General features: G+C 36.4%; 2 long non-coding RNA genes across 4 annotated transcripts in view; one reads left to right on the top strand and one right to left on the bottom strand.

The window, feature by feature from the left end:
• Window positions 1-27,454, bottom strand: part of LOC127969847 (uncharacterized) — a 105,205-nt gene that overhangs the window by 58,782 nt on the left and 18,969 nt on the right. The window lies entirely within an intron of this gene.
• On the top strand, window positions 985-26,783 carry LOC127969845 (uncharacterized). 2 transcript variants are annotated; one of them, XR_008156365.1, is made up of 4 exons: window positions 985-1,348; window positions 3,805-4,006; window positions 13,131-15,956; window positions 26,321-26,783. It is a non-coding gene; the product is annotated as an uncharacterized LOC127969845 (long non-coding RNA). The 2 variants fall into 2 exon arrangements; XR_008156364.1 differs by lacking the exons at window positions 985-1,348; window positions 3,805-4,006 and adding an exon at window positions 9,558-9,572 and having other exon boundaries at window positions 12,267-15,956; window positions 26,321-26,630.

Genomic DNA, 27,454 nt, shown 5'->3' with positions numbered 1-27,454 from the left:
TTAAAGCTGCAAGCAGCATTTACCGGGGTTCAAGCACATTAAGGCCTCTGAGGTGGTCTGAGCCAACCTGGATGCATGGATGACAGTTAAACACATCCAAAATGGAGAACAGGCTAACAGACAGACACACACACTGAAAGTAAATAATTAGACTAATATATGTATACTCTATAAGCATATGCTCACACACACACACACACAAAGACACACATATACATGCACAAACATTTTGTTGCAGATATAGGTATTTGAAATAAGTGATAGGTGATAATAAACTTATTGCAAGTCTTTTCTTTTTAAGAGTTTAGATGTCATTTTGAGGTTAAACTGTAATCATAATGTGGCAAAATTTTAAAAACTGATATATCTGTATGAACAAAATGGAAAACATTGACTCAATGAGATTTAAAATGTTATAACAGTTCATTTTTAATGTTTTGGCATGAATTCATGAATCCTTTCAACAGTACTGTTCAACTTTACTGAATGAGCCCATTAGTGGTCTTCCGCTGCCATCTAGTGGTTATAAATTGCATTTACTCAAACGACCCTGGTTTTAAACATAACTGTTATAAGTGTTGTAATTTTTTTTTGCCCAATCTCTCTTAAATTTTGCATGCTTGTTTAGAATGAAATCATGCATTATTTTACACAGTTTTGATAATTTGTGGGCTTTCTGATTGTATTAATAGGCCTTTGTGTGCACTATGAAAAGAACATATTATGAAATGACTGGTTTATAGTTGCCCAAATGCAATTGTTCAACATGTTTTTGATAATTATTGACCTTCAGAGTCTAGAGAATTGTACTTCAGTGGTTTTATTGATTTTCATCTTAAACTGTATCACAAGTATGCCAAAGTAACTTTTTTAAATAATCTTGAATATTTAATTAACAGCTTTATTGACAACATTGGTCCCAGAGGCAAAGTTGTTCAGAATGAGGAGATTTATCATATGATATGAAGATCTAGTGTTTTTGAGTGAATATATGAACATTTTCAAACAATTTGAGGCCATTTACCATCTAAATCTTGTGTTTTGAGACCTGTTGTACTGTTATAGCGCCAACTATGGTCTGATCTCCATGAAACTTTGCATGCTTGTTAAGAGTCACCTGTTACATGTTCTCACCGAGTTTCATAAAGTTTTGAGTTTTCGTTTAGGTTTTATAGGCTTTGGGGTATGTTTGGCCACACCCCTTTTTCTAAATTACCCCTTTACAGCTAACCAAAGGACAAAATTCAACATTTTTTAAATAATTATTGATCTAGAGAGTCCACAGAATATTACTGCAGTGGTTTGGTTCCGATCGGGCAAAAAACCTAGGACTAGTTCGCAAAAGTAGGTTTTTAACATATTTGTGAATAACAATTGAATGATTTGATTGACAGCAATGGTTCTTGAGGCAAAGTTGTGCATTATGAGGAGATCTATCAAATGATATGCATATTGTGTTGATATGTGAAACACCACGTGATTACAGAGCCAATAAACTCGTTAGCGCCAACTAGTGGCCGATTTCTTTCAAAATTCTTACAGACCTTAAGGTTCATGAGTCGAACGTACCCAGCGAGTTTCTTTCCGATCAACATCCGTTAACCCTTTCAAATAGGTGCTTAAAATTGTTTGGCCAATGGCGGCCATGTTTTTTGAGATATGCAAATGTCCTCATAGGTACTTGTGCCCCTTCAGACCAAGACACTGCATACCAATTTTCAAGTCGATCGAGCCAACGGTTGCCTAGTTATAGCAATTTATGTGTTTTTTCTATCTTATAGCGCCCCCAAGTGGCAGAGATGCGCAATTTTTTTTTGTTTGACCAAAGATTGAGCTCATACATATGCGTACCAAGTTTGGTGAAGATATCTCATTCCGTTCAAGAGTTATAGATAAAATAGCATTTGGCTAACGTTAGCATAGACGCTTTTTGGTGTACTGTTTCGCGTAAGAATTGAAATTTCAACTTTTTTTTGATAATTATTGATATTGAGTGTCCAGGGAATATTTCTGAAGTGGTTTGATTCCGATTGGTTAAAAATCCTAAGACTAGTTCGCAAAAGTAGGTTTCGGATATAGCTCGATTTTGCGAGAAAACGGTGCGTCGTAGAGCAAAAAATGCAACTGTGCACTTTTGTTCGGGCTAACCCAAGGATTGCAACGATGCCTTGTTTTTGAGTCTACGGCTAACGGTTTACGATCTGCGGCCAAAAATGTCCAAAATTTTAGTTTTTTGCGCTGTAGCGCCCCCGTTAGGCCGATTGGGCTAAGACTTTGATAAGTTCTCCCCAAAATGAGCTCTACGATCTGTCCAAATTTCAGCTCTCTAGGCCTTACGGTTTGGGCTGCACGTTCAGTTCTAGGGCGGAAGAATAATAATAATAATAAAAATCCTAACAATTACAAGAGGGTTTCAGCACTGCGTGCTTGAACCCCTAATAATAATAATTAAAGCTGCAAGCAGCATTTTACCGGGGTTCAAGCACATTAAGGCCTCTGAGGTGGTCAGAGCCAACCTGGATGCATGGATGACAGTTAAACACATCCAAAATGGAGAACAGGCTAACAGACAGACACACACACTGAAAGTAAATAATTAGACTAATATATTAATACTCTATAAGCATATGCACACACACACACACACACACACACAAAAACACACATATACATACACAAACATTTTGTTGCAGATATAGGTATTTGAAATAAGTGATAGGTGATAATAAACTTATTGCAAGTCTTCTCTTTTTAAGAGTTTAGATGTCATTTTGAGGTTAAACTGTAATCATAATGTGGCAAAATTTTAAAAACTGATATATCTGTATGAACAAAATGGAAAACATTGACTCAATGAGATTTAAAATGTTATAACAGTTCATTTTTAATGTTTTGGCATGAATTCATAAATCCTTTCAACAGTACTGTTCAACTTTACTGAATGAGCCCATTAGTGGTCTTCCGCTGCCATCTAGTGGTTATAAATTGCATTTACTCCAAGAACACTGTGTTTTAAAACATAACTGTTATAGTGTTGTAATTTTTTTTTGCCCAATCTCTCTTAAATTTTGCATGCTTGTTTAGAATGAAATCATGCATTATTTTACACAGTTTTGATAATTTGTGGGCTTTCTGTTTGTATAAATAGGCCTTTGTGTACACTATGCAAATAACATATTATAAAATTATTGGTTTATAGTTGCCCAAATGCAATTGTTCAACATGTTTTTGATAATTATTGACCTTCAGAGTCTAGAGAATTATACTTCAGTGGTTTTATTGATTTTCATCTTAAACCGTATCACAAGTATGCCAAAGTAACTTTTTAAAATAATCTTGAATATTTAATTAACAGCTTTATTGACAACATTGGTCCCAGAGGCAAAGTTGTTCAGAATGAGGAGATGTATCATATGATATGAAGATTTAGTGTTTTTGAGTGAAAATATGAACATTTTCAAACAATTTGAGGCCATTTACCATATAAATCTTGTGTTTTGAGACATTTTCTACTGTTATAGCGCCACCTATGGTCTGATCTCCATGAAACTTTGCATGCTTGTTAAGAGTCACCTGTTACATGATTTCACCAAGGCTCATAAAGTTTTGAGTTTTCGTTTAGGTTTTATATGCTTTGGGGTATGTTTGGCCACACCCCTTTTTCTAAATTACCCCTTTACAGCTAACCAAAGGACAAAATTCAACATTTTTTTAATAATTATTGATCTAGAGAGTCCACAGAATATTACTGCAGTGGTTTGGTTCCGATCGGACAAAAAACCTAGGACTAGTTCGCAAAAGTAGGTTTTTAACATATTTGTGAATAACAATTGAACGATTTGATTGACAGCAATGGTTCTTGAGGCAAAGTTGTGCATTACGAGGAGATCTATCAAATGATATGCATATTGTGTTGATATGTGAAACACCACGTGATTACAGAGCCATAAAACTCGTTAGCGCCAACTAGTGGCCGATTTCTTTCAAAATTCTTACAGACCTTAAGGTTCATGAGTCGAACGTACCCAGCGAGTTTCGTTCCGATCAACATCCGTTAACCCTTTCAAATAGGTGCTTAAATTTGTTTAGCCAATGGCGGCCATGTTTTTTGAGATATGCAAATGTCCTCATAGGTACTTGTGCCCCTTCAGACCAAGACACTGCATACCGATTTTCAAGTCGATCGAGCCAACGGTTGCCTAGTTATAGCAATTTATGTGTTTTTTCTATCTTATAGCGCCCCCAAGTGGCAGAGATGCGCAATTTTTTTGATTTCACCAAAGATTGAGCTCATACATATGTATACCGAGTTTGGTGAAGATATCTCATTCCGTTCAAGAGTTATAGTCAAAAGAGCATTTGGCTAACGTTAGCATAGACGCTTTTTGGCGTACTGTTTCGCGTAAGAATTGAAATTTCAACTTTTTTTTGATAATTATTGATATTGAGTGTCCAGGGAATATTTATGAAGTGGTTTGGTTCTGATTGGTTGAAAATCCTAGGACTAGTTCGCAAAAGTAGGTTTCGGATATAGCTCGATTTTGCGAGAAAACGGTGCGTCGTAGACCCCAAAAAGGCGCCGTGCACTTTTGTTCGGGCTAACCCAAGGATTGCAACAATGCCATGTTTTTGAGTCTACGGCTAACGGTATACGATTTACGGCCAAAAATGTCCAAAATTTTTGCTTTTTGCGCTGTAGCGCCCCCGTTAGGCCGATTGGGCTGAGACTTTGATAAGTTCTCCCCAAATTGAGCTCTACAATCTGTCCAAATTTCAGCTCTCTAGGCCTTACGGTTTAGGCTGCACGTTCAGTTTTAGGGCAGAAGAATAATAATAATAATAATAATAATTAAAGCTGCAAGCAGCATTTTACCGGGGTTCAAGCACATTAAGGCCTCTGAGGTGGTCAGAGCCAACCTGGATGTTTGGATGACATTTAAACACATCCAAAATGGAGAACAGGTTAACAGACAGACACACACACTGAAAGTAAATGATTAGACTAATATATGTATACTCTATAAGTAGGGGTGCACCGAAATTTCGGCCACCGAAAATTTTCGGCCGAAAATGGCCTTTTCGGTTTTCGGCCGATAGACTTTTATCACCGAAACAACACGGCCGAAATGTTGTGATGACGCAAACAGAAACCGCGACCTACACGTGCACCTGCATAGCGCAGACCACGAGCTCCCCGCGACATTCACTTAACACCAGTGAGAACATTCTCTCTCTTCTTACTCCTTTATTCGCAGCACTAAAGCGTCTCCTAACAGAGATTAAGACGGACCACGAAGTGAAAACAAAGAAAAGTAGGCTACAGTCTTATAGAGTCTGTTAGCACACGTCTCACCGAGATCTTGTCGGATCCTCTGCACTTCATCGCGAATGTGCTTGATCCGCGTTATAAAGACCATTACTTGGATGCGGAAATAAGGCAGCGCGCACGAGAAATGATCCAGGCCGCGCTGGATGCGGAGAACCCGCGTGGAGACGGAGAAGCGCCAAGCGCAGGAGACAGATCAGAGCGCAGAAAAAAAGACTGGTCTCTGCACCAGATGAGTGGCATGCACCATCGTTGTCTGATATGTTCAGTGGAATTCTGCAAGAAAGTGCCTCAAATAATAATAATACGTTGGCTATTTTGTTCTTTAGGCTACTATATATATATATATATATATATATATATATATATATATATATATATATATATATATATACACACACACACACACACACACACATACATAATATCAGATTGTAGCCATATTTATGCTAGATTTCTGCTTTAATTTGATAAAAATGTTTATTTATGCCCTGGCCCTATTTAAATACACTCTCTCAAATATTTCTCAAATGTCAGGCAGATGACAAGCTCAACTGCTCAAAAGCTAGATGTTATCTGTCTAAAGTCCCCATCCCCAGAAGTGATAACAGTCTTGCCTACTGGAGAAGTAATGCACTTTCTAGTCCTACAGAGAACAATTTCAAATGCACTTCACCTAAATGCACTTTGTTTTTATGAGATAACTGTTCATTTTAAAACCTTTCTGCAGGCCAGTAGGCCTGTACATTATTATTAAATATACACATGAGTGGGATAAATTTTTAGTTTGAATTTTATTTTATACTGTGCATTGTTGCAATGTGCTTAATAAATATTTGCATCATTTGTAATTATGTATTTTTATGTTGTTGTTTTTTTTTAATAAGTTATGTAATTGTAATTATCTTTGAAACTTTATTAATTTATGCAATTGCAATGTCTTAATTTTAGTAAAGTTAGTACACGGTCATAGCAATAAATGCAATGATACTAATAATTGGCATAATTTCTTTCGGTGTTTCGGTTTCGGTTTTCGGCCTTGGTTTTCTCTTTTTCGGTTTTCGGTTTCGGCCAAGAATTTTCATTTCGGTGCATCCCTATCTATAAGCATATGCACACACACACACACAAAGACACACATATACATGCACAAACATTTTGTTGCAGATATAGGTATTTGAAATAAGTGATAGGTGACATAAAATTATTGCAAGTCTTCTCTTTTTCAGAGTTTAGATGTCATTTTCAGGTTAAACTGTAATCATAATGTGGCAAAATTGTAAAAACTGATACATCTGTATAAACAAAATGGAAAACATCAATTCAATGAGATTTAAAATGTTATAACAGTTAATTTATTAATGTTTTGGCATGAATTCATGAAAACAGTACTGTTTAACTAGCTGAATGAGCCCATTAGTGGTCTTCCGCTGCCATCTAGTGGTTATAAATTGCATTTACTCAAACAACACTGTGTTTTAAAACATAACTGTTATAGTGTTGTAATTTTTTTTTGCCCAATCTCTCTTAAATTTTGCATGCTTGTTTAGAATGAAATCATGCATTATTTTACACAGTTTTGATAATTTGTGGGCTTTCTGTTTGTATAAATAGGCCTTTGTGTACACTATGCAAATAACATATTATAAAATTATTGGTTTATAGTTGCCCAAATGCAATTGTTCAACATGTTTTTGATAATTATTGACCTTCAGAGTCTAGAGAATTGTACTTCAGTGGTTTTATTGATTTTCATCTTAAACCGTATCACAAGTATGCCAAAGTAACTTTTTAAAATAATCTTGAATATTTAATTAACAGCTTTATAGACAACATTGGTCCCAGAGGCAAAGTTGTTCAGAATGAGGAGATTTATCATATGATATGAAGATTTAGTGTTTTTGAATGAATATATGAACATTTTCAAACAATTTGAGGCCATTTACCATATAAATCTTGTGTTTTGAGACCTTTTCTACTGTTATAGCGCCACCTATGGTCTGATCTCCATGAAACCTTGCATGCTTGTTAAGAGTCACCTGATACATGATTTCACTGAGTTTCATAAAGTTTTGAGTTTTCCTTTAGGTTTTATAGGCTTTGGGGTATGTTTGGCCACACCCCTTTTACTAAATTACCCCTTTACAGCTAACCAAAGGACAAAATTCAACATTTTTTTGATAATTATTGATCTAGAGAGTCCACAGAATATTACTGCAGTGGTTTGGTTCCGATCGGGCAAAGAATCTAGGACTAGTTCGCAAAAGTAGGTTTTTAACATATTTGTGAATAACAATTGAACGATTTGATTGACAGCAATGGTTCTAGAGGCAAAGTTGTGCATTATGAGGAGGTCTATCAAATGATATGCATATTGTGTTGATCCGTGAAACACCATGTGATTACAGAGCCATAAAACTCGTTAGCGACAACTAGTGGCCGATTTCTTTCAAAATTCTTACAGACCTTAAGGTTCATGAGTCGAACGTACCCAGCGAGTTTCGTTCCGATCAACATCCGTTAACCCTTTCAAATAGGTGCTTAAAATTGTTTGGCCAATGGCGGCCATGTTTTTTGAGATATGCAAATGTCCTCATAGGTACTTGTGCCCCTTCAGACCAAGACACTGCATACCAATTTTCAAGTCGATCGAGCCAACAGTTGCCTAGTTATATCCATTTATGTGTTTTTTCTATCTTATTGCGCCCCCAAGTGGCAGAGATGCGCAATTTTTTTTGTTTGACCAAAGATTGAGCTCATACATATATGTACCAAGTTTGGTGAAGATATCTCATTCCGTTCAAGAGTTATAGTCAAAATAGCATTTGGCTAACGTTAGCATAGACGCTTTTTGGTGTACTGTTTCGCGTAAGAATTTAAATTTCAACTTTTTTTTGATAATTATTGATATTGAGTGTCCAGGGAATATTTCTGAAGTGGTTTGGTTCCGATTGGTTGAAAATCCTAGGACTAGTTCGCAAAAGTAGGTTTCGGATATAGCTCGATTTTGCGAGAAAACGGTGCGTCGTAGAGAAAAAAATGCAGCTGTCCACTTTTGTTCGGACTAACCCAAGGATTGCAACGATGGCTTGTTTTTGAGTCTACGGCTAACGGTTTACGATCTGTGGCCAAAAATGTCCAAAATTTTTGTTTTTTGCGCTGTAGCGCCCCCGTTAGGCCGATTGGGCTGAGACTTTGATAAGTTCTCCCCAAAATGAGCTCTACGATCTGTCCAAATTTCAGCTCTCTAGGCCTTACGGTTTGGGCTGCAGCTTCAGTTCTAGGGCAGAAGAATAATAATAATAATAAAAATCTTAACAATTACAATAGGGTTTCAGCACTGCGTGCTTGAACCCCTAATAATTAAAGCTGCAAGCAGCATTTACGGGGTTCAAGCACATTAAGGCCTCTGAGGTGGTCTGAGCCAACCTGGATGTACGGATGACAGTTAAACACATACAAAACGGAGAATAGGCTGACAGACAGACACACGCACTGAAATTAAATGATTAAACTAGTTTTAAGAGTTTGGATGTCATTTTCAGGTTTCACTGTAATCATAATGTGGCAAAATGTTAAAAACTGGTAAGTCTGTATGAACAAAATGGAAAACTTTAACTCAGTGAGATTTAAAATGTTGTAACAGTGGTTTTTTTTTTATTGTTTAGGCATGAATTCATAAATCTTCTCAAAAGTACTGTTTCAATTTGCTGAATGAGCCCATTAGTGGTCTTCCGCTGCCATCTAGTGGTTGCATTTACTCAAACAACACTGTTTTTAAACATAACTGTTATAGTGTAATGTTTTTTGCCCAATCTCTCTTAAATTTTGCATGCTTGTTTAGAATGAAATTAGGCTTTATTTTACACAGACACTTCAGAGTCTAGAGAATTGTACTTCAGTGGTTTTATTGATTTTCAGCTTAAAGCCTTGGACTACTTTGCCAAAGTAACTTTTTTAAATAATCTTCAATATTTAATTAACAGCTTTATTGACAACATTGGTCCCAAAAGTTGTTCAGAATGAGGAGATCTATCATATGACATGAAGATCTAGTTTTTATGTGAATATATGAGCATTTTCAGACAATTTGAGGCCATTTACCATATCAATCTTATGTTTTGAGACCTTTTCTACTGTCATAGCGCCACCTGTGGTCCGATCTCCATGAAAATTTGCATGCTTGTTAAGAGTCACCTGTTACATGTTTTCACCAAGTTTCATAAAGTTTTGAGTTTTTGTTTAGGTGTTATATGCTTTTGGGTATTTTGGTCACGCCCCTTTTCTAATTTAGCCAGTTAAAGCTAACCAAAGGACAAAATTCAACATTTTTTTGATAATTATTGATCTAGAGAGTCCAGAGAAAATTACTGCAGTGGTTTGGTTTCGATCGGGTAAAAAATCTGGGACTAGTTCGCAAAAGTACGTTTTTAACATATTTGTGAATAACAATTGAACGATTTGATTGACATCTTCGCTCCTTGAGGCAAAGTTGTTCACAAAGAGGAGATCTATCATATGATATGAAGATCTAGTGTTTGTGTGAATGTATGAACATGTCCTACAAATTGTGATCATTTTCTATTGAAAATGTGTGTTTTTGAGGATTTTTCAACTGTTATAGCGCCACCTATGATCCGATCTCCATGAAACTTTGCATGCTTGTTAAGAGTCACCTGATACATGATTCCACGAAGTTTCATAAAGTTTTGAGTTTTCGTTTAGGTTTTATAGGCTTTGGGGTATGTTTGGCCACACCCCTTTTACTAAATTACCCCTTTACAGCTAACCAAAAGACAAAATTCAACATTTTTTTGATAATTATTGATCTAGAGCGTCCACAGAATATTACTGCAGTGGTTTGGTTCCGATCGGACAAAAAACCTAGGACTAGTTCGTAAAAGTAGGTTTTTAACATATTTGTGAATAACATTTGAACGATTTGATTGACAGCAATGGTTCTTGAGGCAAAGTTGTGCATTATGAGGAGATCTATCAAATGATATGCATATTGTGTTGATAAGTGAAACACCACGTGATTACAGAGCCAATAAACTCGTTAGCGCCAACTAGTGGCCGATTTCTTTCAAAATTCTTACAGACCTTAAGGTTCATGAGTCGAACGCACCCAGCGAGTTTCGTTCCGATCAACATCCGTTAACCCTTTCAAATAGGTGCTTAAAATTGTTTGGCCAATGGCGGCCATGTTTTTTGAGATATGCAAATGTCCTCATAGGTACTTGTGCCCCTTCAGACAAAGACACTGCATACCAATTTTTAGGTCGATCGAGCCAACGGTAGCCTAGTTATAGCCATTTATGTGTTTTTTCTTTTTATAGCGCCCCTAAGTGGCAGAGGTGTGCAATTTTTTTTTATTTGACCAAAGTTTTAGGTCTTACAAATGTGTAGCAAGTTTGGTTAAGATATCTTATTTCTTTCACGAGTTATAGCCTGTTGCGTAAAATTGCTCCTCGACTTTCGAACGTTCTGGCATCCCATTACGACAGCGAGTCGAAATTTCAACTTTTTTTTGATAATTATTGATATTCCCTGGACAGAGAACATTTCTGCAGTGGTTTGGTTCAGATTGGGCGAAAAACCTAGAACTAGTTCGCAAAAGTAGGTTTTGGACATACGTCAAATTTGCGAAAAAACGAGGCCTCCTAGACCCAAAATCAGAGTGACCGTTTTTAATTTCGCATGACCCACGGATTCCGGAAATGTTAAATTTTTGGCTCTATGATAAGCGGTTTAGGAGTTATTAGCACTAACGCATTTTTTATCACTGTAGCGCCCCCTTTAGGCCGATTGGGGCGAGCCTTTGGATCTGACAAGAAGGCCGGACTTCTACCATCTGACCAAGTTTCAGCTCTCTAGGCCTTACGGTTTGGGCTGCACGATCAGTTTGAGTGGAGAATAATAATAATTAAAGCTGCAAGCAGCATTTACGGGGTTCAAGCACATTAAGGCCTCTGAGGTGGTCTGAGCCAACCTGGATGTATGGAAGACAGTTAAACACATCCAAAACGGAGAATAGGCTGACAGACAGACACACACGCACTGAAATTAAATGATTAAACTAGTTTTAAGAGTTTGGATGTCATTTTCAGGTTTCACTGTAATCATAATGTGGCAAAATTTTAAAAACTGATAAGTCTGTATGAACAAAATGGAAAACTTTTAACTCAGTGAGATTTAAAATGTTGTAACAGTGTTTTTTTTTTATTGTTTAGGCATGAATTCATAAATCTTCTCAAAAGTACTGTTTCAATTTGCTGAATGAGCCCATTAGTGGTCTTCCGCTGCCATCTAGTGGTTGCATTTACTCAAACAACACTGTTTTTAAACATAACTGTTATAGTGTAATGTTTTTTGCCCAATCTCTCTTAAATATTGCATGCTTATTTAGAATGAAATTAGGCATTATTTTACACATTTTTTATAATTTGTGGGCTTTCTGTTTGTATTAATAGGCCTTTGTGTACACTGTGAAAAGTACATATTATACAATCACTGGTTTATAGTTGTCCAAATGCAATTGTTCAACATGTTTTGGATAATTATTGACCTTCAGAGTCTAGAGAATTGTACTTCAGTGGTTTTATTGATTTTCAGCTTAAAGCCTTGGACTACTTTACCAAAGTAACTTTTTAAAATAATCTTGAATATTTAATTAACAGCTTTATTGACAACATTGGTCCCAAAAGTTGTTCAGAATGAGGAGATCTATCATATGATATGAAGATCTAGTGTTTATGTGAATATATGAGCATTTTCAGACAATTTGAGGCCATTTACCATGTAAATCTTATGTTTTGAGACCTTTTCTACTGTTATTGCGCCACCTATGGTCCGATCTCCATAAAAATTTGCATGCTTGTTAAGAGTCACCTGTTACATGTTTTCACCAAGTTTCATAAAGTTTTGAGTTTTCGTTTAGGTTTTATATGCTTTTGGGTACTTTGGTCACGCTCCCTTTCCAATTTAGCCGGTTATAGTTAACCAAAGGACAAAATTCAACATTTTTTTTTGATAATTATTGATCTAGAGAGTCCAGAGAAAATTACTGCAGTAGTTTGGTTTCGATCGGGTAAAAAACCTGGGACTAGTTCGCAAAAGTACGTTTTTAACATATTTGTGAATAACAATTGAACGATTTGATTGACATCTTCGCTCCTTGAGGCAAAGTTGCTCACAAAGAGGAGATCTATTATATGATATGAATATCTAGTGTTTGTGTGAATGTATGAACATGTCCTACAAATTGTAATCATTTTCTATTGAAAATGTGTGTTTTTGAGGCTTTTTCAACTGTTATAGCGCCACCTATGATCCGATCTCCATGACACTTTGCATGCTTGTTAAGAGTCACGTGTTACATGTTTTCACCGAGTTTCATAAAGTTTTGAGTTTTCGTTTAGGTTTTATAGGCTTTGGGGTATGTTTGGCCACACCCCTTTTCTAAATTACCCATTTAAAGCTAACCAAAGGACAAAATTCAACATTTTTTTGATAATTATTGATCTAGAGAGTCCACAGAATATTACTGCAGTGGTTTGGTCCCGATCGGACAAAAAACCTAGGACTAGTTCGCAAAAGTAGGTTTTTAACATATAAGTAAATAACAATTGAACGATTTGATTGACAGTAATGGTTCTTGAGGCAAAGTTGTGCATTATGAGGAGATCTATCAAATGATATGCATATTGTGTTGATATGTGAAACACCACGTGATTACAGAGCCATAAAACTCGTTAGCGCCAACTAGTGGCCGATTTCTTTCAAAATTCTTACAGACCTTAAGGTTCATGAGTCGAACGTACCCAGTGAGTTTCGTTCCGATCAACATCCGTTAACCCTTTCAAATAGGTGCTTAAAATTGTTTGGCCAATGGCGGCCATGTTTTTTGAGATATGCAAATGTCCTCATAGGTACTTGTGCCCCTTCAGACCAAGACACTGCATACCAATTTTCAAGTCGATCGAGCGAACGGTTGCCTAGTTATAGCCATTTATGTGTTTTTTAAATCTTATTGCGCCCCCAAGTGGCAGAGCTGCGCAATTTTTTTTATTTGACCAAAGATTGAGCTTATACATATGTGTACCGAGTTTGGTGAAGATATCTCATTCCGTTCAAGAGTTATAGTCAAAATAGCATTTGGCTAACGTTAGTATAGACGCTTTTTGGTGTACTGTTTCGCGTAAGAATTGAAATTTCAACTTTTTTTTGATAATTATTGATATTGAGTGTCCAGGGAATATTTCTGAAGTGGTTTGATTCCGATTGGTTAAAAATCCTAAGACTAGTTCGCAAAAGTAGGTTTCGGATATAGCTCGATTTTGCGAGAAAACGGTGCGTCGTAGAGCAAAAAATGCAGCTGTGCACTTTTGTTCGGGCTAACCCAAGGATTGCAACGATGCCTTGTTTTTGAGTCTACGGCTAACGGTTTACGATCTGCTGCCAAAAATGTCCAAAATTTTAGTTTTTTGCGCTGTAGCGCCCCCGTTAGGCCGATTGGGCTGAGACTTTGATAAGTTCTCCCCAAAATGAGCTCTACGATCTGTCCAAATTTCAGCTCTCTAGGCCTTACGGTTTGGGCTGCACGTTCAGTTCTAGGGCAGAAGAATAATAATAATAATAAAAATCCTAACAATTACAAGAGGGTTTCAGCACTGCGTGCTTGAACCCCTAATAATAATAATTAAAGCTGCAAGCAGCATTTTACGGGGTTCAAGCATTTAAGGCCTCTGAGGTGGTCTTGGCTAACCTGGATGCATGGATGACAGTTAAAGACATCCAAAATGAAGAATAGGCTGGCAGACAGACACAAACACTGAAATTAAATGATTAAACTAGTTTTTAACAGTTTAGATGTCATTTTCAGGTTAAACTGTAATCACAATGTGGCAAAATTGTAAAAACTGATATATCTGTATGAACAAAATGGAAAACATTGACTCAATGAGATTTAAAATGTTATAACAGTTAATTTTTTTTATGTTTTGGCATGAATTAATGAATCCTTTCAACAGTACTGTTCAACTTTGCTGAATGAGCCCATTAGTGGTCTCCCGCTGCCATCTAGTGGTTCTAAATTGCATTTACTCAAGCAACACTGTGTTTTTAAATATAACTGTTATAGTGTTGTTATTTTTTTTGACCAATCTCTCTTAAATTTTGCATGCTTGTTTAGAATGAAATTATGCATTATTTTACACAGTTTTGATAATTTGTGGGCTTTCTGTTTGTATTAATAGGCCTTAGTGTACACTATGCAAATAACATATTATAAAATTACTGGTTTATAGTTGTCCAAATGCAACTGTTCAACATGTTTTTGATAATTATTGACCTTCAGAGTCTAGAGAATTGTACTTCAGTGGTTTTATTGATTTTCAGCTTATACCCTATCACTAGTTTGCCAAAGTAACTTTTTGAAATAATCTTGAATATTTAATTAACAGCTTTATTGACAACATTGGTCCCAGAGGCAAAGTTGTTCAGAATGAGGAGATCTATCATATGATATGAAGATCTAGTGTTTTTGAGTGAATATATGAGCATTTTCAAACAATTTGAGGCCATTTACCATATAAATCTTGTGTTTTGAGACCTTTTCTACTGTTATAGCGCCACCTATGGTGCGATCTCCATGAAACTTTGCATGCTTGTTAAGAGTTACCTGTTACATGTTCTCACCACGTTTCATAAAGTTTTGAGTTTTCGTTTAGGTTTTATAGGCTTTGGGGTATGTTTGGCCACACCCCTTTTCTTAATTACCCATTTAACGCTAACCAAAGTACAAAATTGAACATTTTTTTGATAATTATTGATCTAGACAGTCCACAGAATATTACTGCAGTGGTTTGGTTCCGATCGGACAAAAAACCTAGGACTAGTTCGCAAAAGTAGTTTTTTAACATATTTGTGAATAACAATTGAACGATTTGATTGACAGCAATGGTTCTTGAGGCAAAGTTGTGCATTATGAGGAGATCTATCAAATGATATGCATATTGTGTTGATATGTGAAACACCACGTGATTACAGAGCCATAAAACTCGTTAGCGCCAACTAGTGGCCGATTTCTTTCAAAATTCTTACAGACCTTAAGGTTCATGAGTCGAACGTACCCAGCGAGTTTCGTTCCGAACAACATCCGTTAACCCTTTCAAATAGGTGCTTAAAATTGTTTGGCCAATGGCAGCCATGTTTTTTGAGATATGCAAATGTCCTCATAGGTACTTGTGCCCCTTCAGACCAAGACACTGCATACCAATTTTCAAGTCGATCGAGCCAACGGTTGCCTAGTTATAGCCATTTATGTGTTTTTTAAATCTTATTGCGCCCCCAAGTGGCAGAGATGCGCAATTTTTTTTTATTTGACCAAAGATTGAGCTCATACATATGTGTACCAAGTTTGGTCAAGATATCTCATTCCGTTCAAGAGTTATAGTCAAAATAACATTTGGCTAACGTTAGCATAGACGCTTTTTGGCGTACTGTTTCGCGTAAGAATCGAAATTTCAACTTTTTTTTGATAATTATTTATATTGAGTGTCCAGGGAATATTTCTGCAGTGGTTTCGTTCCGATTGGTTGAAAATCCTAGGACTAGTTCGCAAAAGTAGGTTTCGGATATAGCTCGATTTTGCGAGAAAACGGTGCGTCGTAGAGCAAAAAATGCAGCTGTACACTTTTGTTCGGGCTAACCCAAGGATTGCAACGATGCCTTGTTTTTGAGTCTACGGCTAACGGTTTACGACCTGCGGCCAAAAATGTCAAAAATTTTATTTTTTTGCACTGTAGCGCCCCCGTTAGGCCGATTGGGCCGGTTCTTTGTATCTGAGTAGCGAGCAAGACTACTACCATCTGACCAAGTTTCAGCTCTCTAGGCCTTACGGTTTGGGCTGCACGTTCAGTTTTAAGGCGGAAAAATAATAATAATAATAAAAATCTTAACAATTACAATAGGGTTTCAGCACTGCGTGCTTGAACCCCTAATTAAAGCTGCAAGCAGCATTTACGGGGTTCAAGCACATTAAGGCCTCTGAGGTGGTCTGAGCCAACCTGGACGTATGGATGACCGTTAAACACATCCAATATGGAGAATAGGCTGACAGACAGACACACGCACTGAAATTAAATGATTAAACTAGTTTTTAAGAGTTTGGATGTCATTTTCAGGTTTCACTGTAATCATAATGTGGCAAAATTTTAAAAACTGATAAGTCTGTATGAAGAAAATTGAAAACTTTAACAGTGAGATTTAAAACGTTGCAACAGTGGGTTTTTTTTATTGTTTGGGCATGAATTCATAAATCTTTTCAAAAGTACTGTTTCAATTTGCAGAATGAGCCCATTAGTGGTCTTCCGCTGCCATCTAGTGGTTATAAATTGCATTTACTCAAACAACACTGTTTTTAAACATAACTGTTATAGTATAGTGTTATGTTTTTTGCCCAATCTCTCTTAAATTTTACATACTTGTTTAGGATGAAATTAGGCATTATTTTACACAGTTTTGATAATTTGTGGGCTTTCTGTTTGTATTAATAGGCCTTTGTGTACACTATGAAAAGAACATATTATAAAATTACTGGTTTATAGTTGTCCAAATAAAATTGTTCAACATGTTTTTGATAATTATTGACCTTCAGAGTCTAGAGAATTGTACTTCAGTGGTTTTATTGATTTAATTTTCAGCTTAAAGCCTTGGACTACTTTGCCAAAGTAACTTTTTTAAATAATCTTCAATATTTAATTAACAGCTTTATTGACAACATTGGTCCCATGTTTTGAGACCTTTTCTACTGTTATAGCGCCACCTATGGTCCGATCTCCATGAAAATTTGCATGGTTGTTAAGGGTCAGCTGTTACATGTTTTCATCAAGTTTCATAAAGTTTTGAGTTTTCGTTTAGGTTTTATATGCTTTTGGGTATTTTGGTCACGCCCCTTTTCTAATTTAGCCAGTTATAGCTAACCAAAGGACAAAATTCTGAAAATATTTTGATAATTATTGATCTAGAGAGTCCAGAGAAAATTACTGCAGTGGTTTGGTTTCGATCGGGTAAAAAACCTGGGACTAGTTCGCAAAAGTAGCTTGTTGACATATTTGTGAATTGCAATTGAACGATTTGATTGACATCTTCGCTCCTTGAGGCAAAGTTGTTCACAAAGAGGAGATCTATCATATGATATGAAGATCTAGTGTTTGTGTGAATGTATGAACATGTCCAACAAATTGTGATCATTTTCTATTGAAAATGTGTGTTTTTGAGGCTTTTTCAAATGTTATAGCGCCACCTATGATCCGATCTCCATGACACTTTGCATGCTTGTTAAGAGTCACCTGTTACATGTTCTCACCGAGTTTCATAAAGTTTTGAGTTTTCGTTTAGGTTTTATAGGCTTTGGGGTGTGTTTGGCCACACCCCTTTTCTAAATGACTGATTTAAAGCTAGCCAAACGACAAAATTCAACATTTTTTTGATAATTATTGATCTAGAGAGTCCACAGAATATTACTGCAGTAGTTTGGTTCCGATCGGACAAAAAACCTAGGACTAGTTCGCAAAAGTAGGTTTTTAACATATTTGTGAATAACAATTGAACGATTTGATTGACAGCAATGGTTCTTGAGGCAAAGTTGTGCATTATGAGGAGATCTATCAAATGATATGCATATTGTGTTGATATGTGAAACACCACGTGATTACAGAGCCATAAAACTCGTTAGCGCCAACTAGTGGCCGATTTCTTTCAAAATTTTTACAGACCTTAAGGTTCATGAGTCGAACGTACCCAGCGAGTTTCGTTCCGATCAACATCCGTTAACCCTTTCAAATAGGTGCTTAAAATTGTTTGGCCAATGGCGGCCATGTTTTTTGAGATATGCAAATGTCCTCATAGGTACTTGTGCCCCTTCAGACCAAGACACTGCATACCAATTTTCAAGTCGATCGAGCCAACGGTTGCCTAGTTATAGCCATTTATGTGTTTTTTCTATCTTATTACGCCCCCAAGTGGCAGAGATGAGCAATTTTTTTGATTTGACCAAAGATTGAGCTCATACATATGTGTACCGAGTTTGGTGAAGATATCTCATTCCGTTCAAGAGTTATAGTTAAAATAGCATTTGGCTAACGTCAGCATAGACGCTTTTTGGCATACTGTTTCGCGTAAGAATTGAAATTTCAACTTTTTTTTGATAATTATTGATATTGAGTGTCCAGGGAATATTTCTGAAGTAGTTTGGTTCTGATTGGTTGAAAATCCTAGGACTAGTTCGCAAAAGTAGGTTTTCGGATATAGCTCGATTTTGCGCGAAAACGGTGCCTCGTAGAGCAAAAAATGCAGCTGTGCACTTTTGTTCGGACTAACCCAAGGATTGCAACGATGCCATGTTTTTGAGTCTACGGCTAACGGTTTACGATCTGCGGCCAAAAATGTCAAAAATTTTAGTTTTTTGCGCAGTAGCGCCCCCATTAGGCCGATTGGGCTGGTTTTTTGTATCTGAGTAGCGAGCAGGACTACTACCATCTGACCAAGTTTCAGCTCTCTAGGCCTTACGGTTTGGGCTGCACGTTCAGTTTTAAGGCGGAAAAATAATAATAATAATAAAAATCTTAACAATTACAATAGGGTTTCAGCACTGCGTGCTTGAACCCCTAATAAAAATCCTAACAGATACAATAGGGTTTCAGCACTGCGTGCTTGAACCCCTAAAAATCCTAACAATTACAATAGGGTTTCAGCACTGCGTGCTTGAACCCCTAATTAAAGCTGCAAGCAGCATTTACGGGGTTCAAGCACGTTAAGGCCTCTGAGGTGGTCTGAGCCAACCTGGATGTATGGATGACAGTTAAACACATCCAAAACGGAGAATAGGCTGACAGACAGACACATGCACTGAAATTAAATGATTAAACTAGTTTTTAAGAGTTTGGATGTCATTTTCAGGTTTCACTGTAATCATAATGTGGCAAAATTTTAAAAACTGATAAGTCTGTATGAACAAAATGGAAAACTTTAACTCAGTGAGATTTAAAATGTTGTGACAGTGTTTTTTTTTTATTGTTTAGGCATGAATGCATAAATCTTTTCAAAAGTACTGTTTAAATTTTCTGAATGAGCCCATTTAGTGGTCTTCCGCTGCCATCTAGTGGTTATGAATTGCATTTACTCAAACAACACTGTTTTTAAACATAACTGTTTTAGTGTTATGTTTTTTGCCCAATCTCTCTTAAATTTTGCATGCTTGTTTAGAATGAAATTAGGCATTATTTTACACAGTTTTGATAATTTGTGGGCTTTCTGTTTGTATTAATAGGCCTTTGTGTACACTGTGAAAAGAACATATTATACAATCACTGGTTTATAGTTGTCCAAATGCAATTGTTCAACATGTTTTGGATAATTATTGACCTTCAGAGTCTAGAGAATTGTACTTCAGTGGATTTATTGATTTTCAGCTTAAAGCCTTGGACTGCTTTGACAAAGTAACTTTTTAAAATAATCTTGAATATTTAATTAACAGCTTTATTGACAACATTGGTCCCAGAAGTTGTTCAGAATGAGGAGATCTATCATTTGATATGAAGATCTAGTGTTTATGTGAATATATGAGCATTTTCAGACAATTTGAGGCCATTTACCATATAAATCTTATGTTTGGAGACCTTTTCTACTGTTATAGCGCCACCTATGGTCCGATCTCCATGAAAAGTTGCATGGTTGTTAAGGGTCAGCTGTTACATGTTTTCACCAAGTTTCATAAAGTTTTGAGTTTTTGTTTAGGTTTTATATGCTTTTGGGTATTTTGGTCACGCCCCTTTTCTAATTTAGCCAGTTATAGCTAACCAAAGGACAAATTATTTTTTTTTTTAAATAATTATTGATCTAGAGAGTCCAGAGAAAATTACTGCAGTGGTTTGGTTTCGATCGGGTAAAAAACCTGGGACTAGTTCGCAAAAGTAGCTTTTTGACATATTTGTGAATTGCAATTGAACGATTTGATTGACATCTTCGCTCCTTGAGGCAAAGTTGTTCACAAAGAGGAGATCTATCATATGATATGAAGATCTAGTGTTTGTGTGAATGTATGAACATGTCCTACAAACTGTGATAATTTTCTATTTAAAATGTGTGTTTTTGAGGCTTTTTCAACTGTTATAGCGCCACCTATGATCCGATCTCCATGACATTTTGCATGCTTGTTAAGAGTCACGTGTTAAATGTTCTCACTGAGTTTCATAAAGTTTTGAGTTTTCGTTTCGGTTTTATAGGCTTTGGGGTATTTTTGGCCACACCCCTTTTCTAAATTACCCATTTAAAGCTAACCAAACGACAAAATTCAACATTTTTTTGATAATTATTGATCTAGAGAGTCCACAGAATATTACTGCAGTGGTTTGGTTCCGATCGGGCAAAAAACCTAGGACTAGTTCGCAAAAGTAGGTCTTTAACATATATGTGAATAACAATTGAACGATTTGATTGACAGCAATGGTTCTTGAGGCAAAGTTGTGCATTATGAGGAGATCTATCAAATGATATGCATATTGTGTTGATAAGTGAAACACCACGTGATTACAGAGCCAATAAACTCGTTAGCGCCAACTACTGGCCGATTTCTTTCAAAATTCTTACAGACCTTAAGGTTCATGAGTCGAACGTACCCAGCGAGTTTCGTTCCGATCAACATCCGTTAACCCTTTCAAATAGGTGCTTAAAATTGTTTGGCCAATGGTGGCCATGTTTTTTGAGATATGCAAATGTCCTCATAGGTACTTGTGCCCCTTCAGACCAAGACATTGCATACCAATTTTCAAGTCGATCGAGCCAACGGTTGCCTAGTTATATCCATTTATGTGTTTTTTCTATCTTATTGCGCCCCCAAGTGGAAGAGATGCGCAATTTTTTTTGTTTGACCAAAGATTGAGCTCATACATATGTGTACCAAGTTTGGTGAAGATATCTCATTCCGTTCAAGAGTTAAAGTCAAAATAGCATTTGGCTAACGTTACTATAGGTGCTTTTTGGCATACTGTTTCGTGTAAGAATTGAAATTTCAACTTTTTTTTGATAATTATTGATATTGAGTGTCCAGGGAATATTTCTGAAGTGGTTTGGTTCCGATTGGTTGAAAATCCTAGGACTAGTTCGCAAAAGTAGGTTTCGGACATAGCTTGATTTTGCGAGAAAACGGTGCGTCGTAGAGCAAAAAATGCAGCTGTGCACTTTTGTTCAGACTAACCCAAGGATTGCAACGATGCCTTGTTTTTGAGTCTACGGCTAACGGTTTACGATCTGCGGCCAAAAATGTCCAAAATTTTTGTTTTTTGCGCTGTAGCGCCCCCGTTAGGCCGATTGGGCTGAGACTTTGATAAGTTCTCCCCAAAATGAGTTCTACGATCTGTCCAAATTTCAGCTCTCTAGGCCTTACGGTTTGGGCTGCACGTTCAGTTCTAGGGCAGAAGAATAATAATAATAATAATTAAAGCTGCAAGCAGCATTTACCGGGGTTCAAGCACATTAAGGCCTCTGAGGTGGTCTGAGCCAACCTGGATGCATGGATGACAGTTAAACACATCCAAAATGGAGAACAGGCTAACAGACAGACACACACACTGAAAGTAAATGATTAGACTAATATATGTATACTCTATAAGCATATGCACACACACATACACACACACACACAGAAAGACACACATATACATGCACAAACATTTTGTTGCAGATATAGGTATTTGAAATAAGTGATAGGTGACAATAAACTTATTGCAAGTCTTCTCTTTTTAAGAGTTTAGATGTCATTTTCAGGTTAAACTGTAATCACAATGTGGCAAAATAGTAAAAACTGATATATCTGTAAGAACAAAATGGAAAACATTGACTCAATGAGATTTAAAATGTTATAACAATTACATTTTTAATGTTTTGGGATGAATTCATGAATCCTTTCAACAGTACTGTTCAACTTAACTGAATGAGCCCATTAGTGGTCTTCCACTGCCATCTAGAGGTTATAAATTGCATTTACTCAAGCAACACTGTTTTTAAACATAACTGTTATAGTGTTTTTTTTTTTTTTTTTTTGCCCAATCTCTCTTAAATTTTGCATGCTTGTTTAGAATGAAATTATGCATTGTTTTACACAGTTTTGATAGTGTGGGCTTTCTCTTTGTATTAATAGGCCTTTGTGTACACTATGAAAAGAACATATTATAAAATTACTGGTTTATAGTTGTCCAAATGCAATTGTTCAACATGTTTTTGATAATTATTGACCTTCAGAGTCTACAGAATTGTACTTCAGTGGTTTTATTGATTTTCATCTTAAACCGTATCACAAGTATGCCAAAGTAACTTTTTAAAATAATCTTGAATATTTAATTAACAGCTTTATTGACAACATTGGTCCCAGAGGCAAAGTTGTTCAGAATGAGGAGATCTATCATATGATATGAAGATTTAGTGTTTTTGAGTGAATATATGAGCATTTTCAAACAATTTGGGGCCATTTACCATATAAATCTTGTGTTTTGAGACCTTTTCTACTGTTATAGCGCCACCTATGGTCTGATCTCCATGAAACTTTGCATGCTTGTTAAGAGTCACCTGTTACATGATTTCACCAAGGCTCATAAAGTTTTGAGTTTTCGTTTAGGTTTTATAGGCTTTGGGGTATGTTTGGCCACACCCCTTTTCATAAATTATCCCCTTACAGCTAACCAAAGGACAAAATTCAACATTTTTTTAATAATTATTGATCTAGAGAGTCCACAGAATATTACTGCAGTGGTTTGGTTCCGATCGGACAAAAAACCTAGGACTAGTTTGCAAAAGTAGGTTTTTAACATATTTGTAAACAACAATTGAATGATTTGATTGACAGCAATGGTTCTTGAGGGAAAGTTGTGCATTACGAGGAGATCTATCAAATGATATGCATATTGTGTTGATATGTGAAACACCACGTGATTACAGAGCCATGAAACTCGTTAGCGCCAACTAGTGGCCGATTTCTTTCAAAATTCTTACAGACCTTAAGGTTCATGAGTCGAACGTACCCAGCGAGTTTCGTTCTGATCAACATCCGTTAACCCTTTCAAATAGGTGCTTAAATTTGTTTGGCCAATGGCGGCCATGTTTTTTGAGATATGCAAATGTCCTCATAGGTGCTTGTGCCCTTTCAGACCAAGGCACTGCATACCGATTTTCAAGTCGATCGAGCCAACGGTTGCCTAGTTATAGCAATTTATGTGTTTTTTCTATCTTATAGCGCCCCCAAGTGGCAGAGATGCGCAATTTTTTTTGATTTGACCAAAGTTTGAGCTCATACATATGTGTACTGAGTTTGGTGAAGATATCTCATTCTGTTCAAGAGTTATAGTCAAAATAGCATTTGGCTAACGTTAGCATAGACGCTTTTTGGTGTACTGTTTCGCGTAAGAATTGAAATTTCAACTTTTTTTTGATAATTATTGATATTGAGTGTCCAGGGAATATTTATGAAGTGGTTTGGTTCTGATTGGTTGAAAAACCTAGGACTAGTTCGCAAAAGTAGGTTTCGGATATAGCTCGATTTTGCGAGAAAACGGTGCGTCGTAGACCCCAAAAAGGCGCCGTGCACTTTTGTTCGGGCAAACCCAAGGATTGCAACAATGCCATGTTTTTGAGTCTACGGCTAACGGTATACGATTCACGGCCAAAAATGTCCAAAATTTTAGTTTTTTGCGCTATAGCGCCCCCGTTTGGCCGATTGGGCTGAGACTTTGATAAGTTCTCCCCAAAATGAGCTCTACGATCTGTCCAAATTTCAGCTTTCTAGGCCTTACGGTTTGGGCTGCACGTTCAGTTCTAGGGCGGAAGAATAATAATAATAATAATAATTAAAGCTGCAAGCAGCATTTTACCGGGGTTCAAGCACATTAAGGCCTCTGAGGTGGTCAGAGCCAACCTGGATGCATGGATGACAGTTAAACACATCCAAAATGGAGAACAGGCTAACAGACAGACACACACTGAAAGTAAATGATTAGACTAATATATTAATACTCTATAAGCATATGCACACACACACACACACACACACACACACACACACACACACACACAAAGACTCACGTATACATGCACAAACATTTTGTTGCAGATATAGGTATTTGAAATAAGTGATAGGTGATAATAAACTTATTGCAAGTCTTCTCTTTTTAAGAGTTTAGATGTCATTTTTTAGGTTAAACTGTAATCATAATGTGGCAAAATTTTAAAAACTGATACATCTGTATGAAAAAAATGGAAAACATTGACTCAATGAGATTTAAAATGTTATAACAGTTCGTTTTTTAATGTTTTGGCATGAATTCATGAATCATTTCAACAGTACTGTTCAACTTTACTGAATGAGCCCATTAGTGGTCTTCCGCTGCCATCTAGTGGTTATAAATTGCATTTACTCCAACAACACTGTGTTTTTAAACATAACTGTTATAGTGTTATTTTTTTTTTTTGCCCAATCTCTCCTAAATTTTGCATGCTTGTTTAGAATGAAATTATGCATTATTTTACACAGTTTTGATAATTTGTGGGCTTTCTGATTGTATTAATAGGCCTTTGTGTGCACTATGAAAAGAACATATCATAAAATGACTGGTTTATAGTTGCCCAAATGCAATTGTTCAACATGTTTTTGATAATTATTGACCTTCAGAGTCTAGAGAATTGTACTTCAGTGGTTTTATTGATTTTCATCTTAAACCGCATCACAAGTATGCCAAAGTAACTTTTTCAAATAATCTTGAATATTTAATTAACAGCTTTATTGACAACATTGGTCCCAGAGGCAAAGTTGTTCAGAATGAGGAGATCTATCATATGATATGAAGATTTAGTGTTTTTGAGTGAATATATGAGCATTTTCAAACAATTTGAGGCCATTTACCATATAAATCTTGTGTTTTGAGACCTTTTCTACTGTTATAGCGCCACCTATGATCCGATCTCCATGAAACTTTGCATGCTTGTTAAGAGTCACCTGATACATGATTCCACGAAGTTTCATAAAGTTTTGAGTTTTCGTTTAGGTTTTATAGGCTTTGGGGTATGTTTGGCCACACCCCTTTTACTAAATTACCTTTTTACAGCTAACCAAAGGACAAAATTCAACATTTTTTTGATAATTATTGATCTAGAGAGTCCACAGAATATTACTGCAGTGGTTTGGTTCCGATCGGACAAAAAACCTAGGACTAGTTCGTAAAAGTAGGTTTTTAACATATTTGTGAATAACATTTGAACAATTTGATTGACAGCAATGGTTCTTGAGGCAAAGTTGTGCATTATGAGGAGATCTATCAAATGATATGCATATTTCGTTGATATGTGAAACACCACGTGATTACAGAGCCATAAAACTCGTTAGCGCCAACTAGTGGCCGATTTCTTTCAAAATTCTTACAGACCTTAAGGTTCATGAGTTGAACGTACCCAGCGAGTTTTTTTCCGATCAACATCCGTTAACCCTTTCAAATAGGTGCTTAAAATTGTTTGGCCAATGGCGGCCATGTTTTTTTGAGATATGCAAATGTCCTCATAGGTACTTGTGCCCCTTCAGACCAAGACACTGCATACCAATTTTCAAGTCGATCGAGCCAACGGTTGCCTAGTTATAGCCATTTATGTGTTTTTTCAATATTATAGCGCCCCCAAGTGGCAGAGATGCGCAATTTTTTTTGATTTGACCAAAGATTGAGCTCATACATATGTGTACCAAGTTTGGTGAAGATATCTCATTCCGTTCAAGAGTTATAGCTAAAATAGCATTTGGCTAACGTTAGCATAGACGCTTTTTGGTGTACTGTTTCGCGTAAGAATTGAAATTTCAACTTTTTTTTGATAATTATTGATATTGAGTGTCCAGGGAATATTTCTGAAGTGGTTTGATTCCGATTGGTTAAAAATCCTAAGACTAGTTCGCAAAAGTAGGTTTCGGATATAGCTCGATTTTGCGAGAAAACGGTGCGTCGTAGAGCAAAAAATGCAGCTGTGCACTTTTGTTCGGGCTAACCCAAGGATTGCAACGATGCCTTGTTTTTGAGTCTACGGCTAACGGTTTACGATCTGCGGCCAAAAATGTCCAAAATTTTAGTTTTTTGCGCTGTAGCGCCCCCGTTAGGCCGATTGGGCTAAGACTTTGATAAGTTCTCCCCAAAATGAGCTCTACGATCTGTCCAAATTTCAGCTCTCTAGGCCTTACGGTTTGGGCTGCACGTTCAGTTCTAGGGCGGAAGAATAATAATAATAATAAAAATCCTAACAATTACAAGAGGGTTTCAGCACTGCGTGCTTGAACCCCTAATAATAATAATAATTAAAGCTGCAAGCAGCATTTACCGGGGTTCAAGCACATTAAGGCCTCTGAGGTGGTCTGAGCCAACCTGGATGCATGGATGACATTTAAACACATCCAAAATGGAGAACAGGCTAACAGACAGACACACACACTGAAAGTAAATGATTAGACTAATATATGTATACTCTATAAGCATATGCACACACACACACACAGAAAGACACACATATACATGCACAAACATTTTGTTGAAGATATAGGTATTTGAAATAAGTGATAGGTGACAATAAACTTATTGCAAGTCTTCTCTTTTTAAGAGTTTAGATGTCATTTTCAGGTTAAACTGTAATCACAATGTGGCAAAATAGTAAAAACTGATATATCTGTAAGAACAAAATGGAAAACATTGACTCAATGAGATGTAAAATGTTATAACAGTTACATTTTTAATGTTTTGGGATGAATTCATGAATCCTTTCAACAGTACTGTTCAACTTAACTGAATGAGCCCATTAGTGGTCTTCCACTGCCATCTAGAGGTTATAAATTGCATTTACTCAAGCAACACTGTTTTTAAACATAACTGTTATAGTGTTTTTTTTTTTTTTTTTTGCCCAATCTCTCTTAAATTTTGCATGCTTGTTTAGAATGAAATTATGCATTGTTTTACACAGTTTTGATAATGTGTGGGCTTTCTGTTTGTATTAATAGGCCTTTGTGTACACTATGAAAAGAACATATTATAAAATTACTGGTTTATAGTTGTC

This window comes from Carassius gibelio, chromosome B13, assembly GCF_023724105.1.
Source record: "Carassius gibelio isolate Cgi1373 ecotype wild population from Czech Republic chromosome B13, carGib1.2-hapl.c, whole genome shotgun sequence".
NCBI lineage: Eukaryota > Metazoa > Chordata > Actinopteri > Cypriniformes > Cyprinidae > Carassius > Carassius gibelio.
Note: the sequence above shows the minus strand (reverse complement) of the source record. Positions and strands in the feature narration are given on the sequence as shown.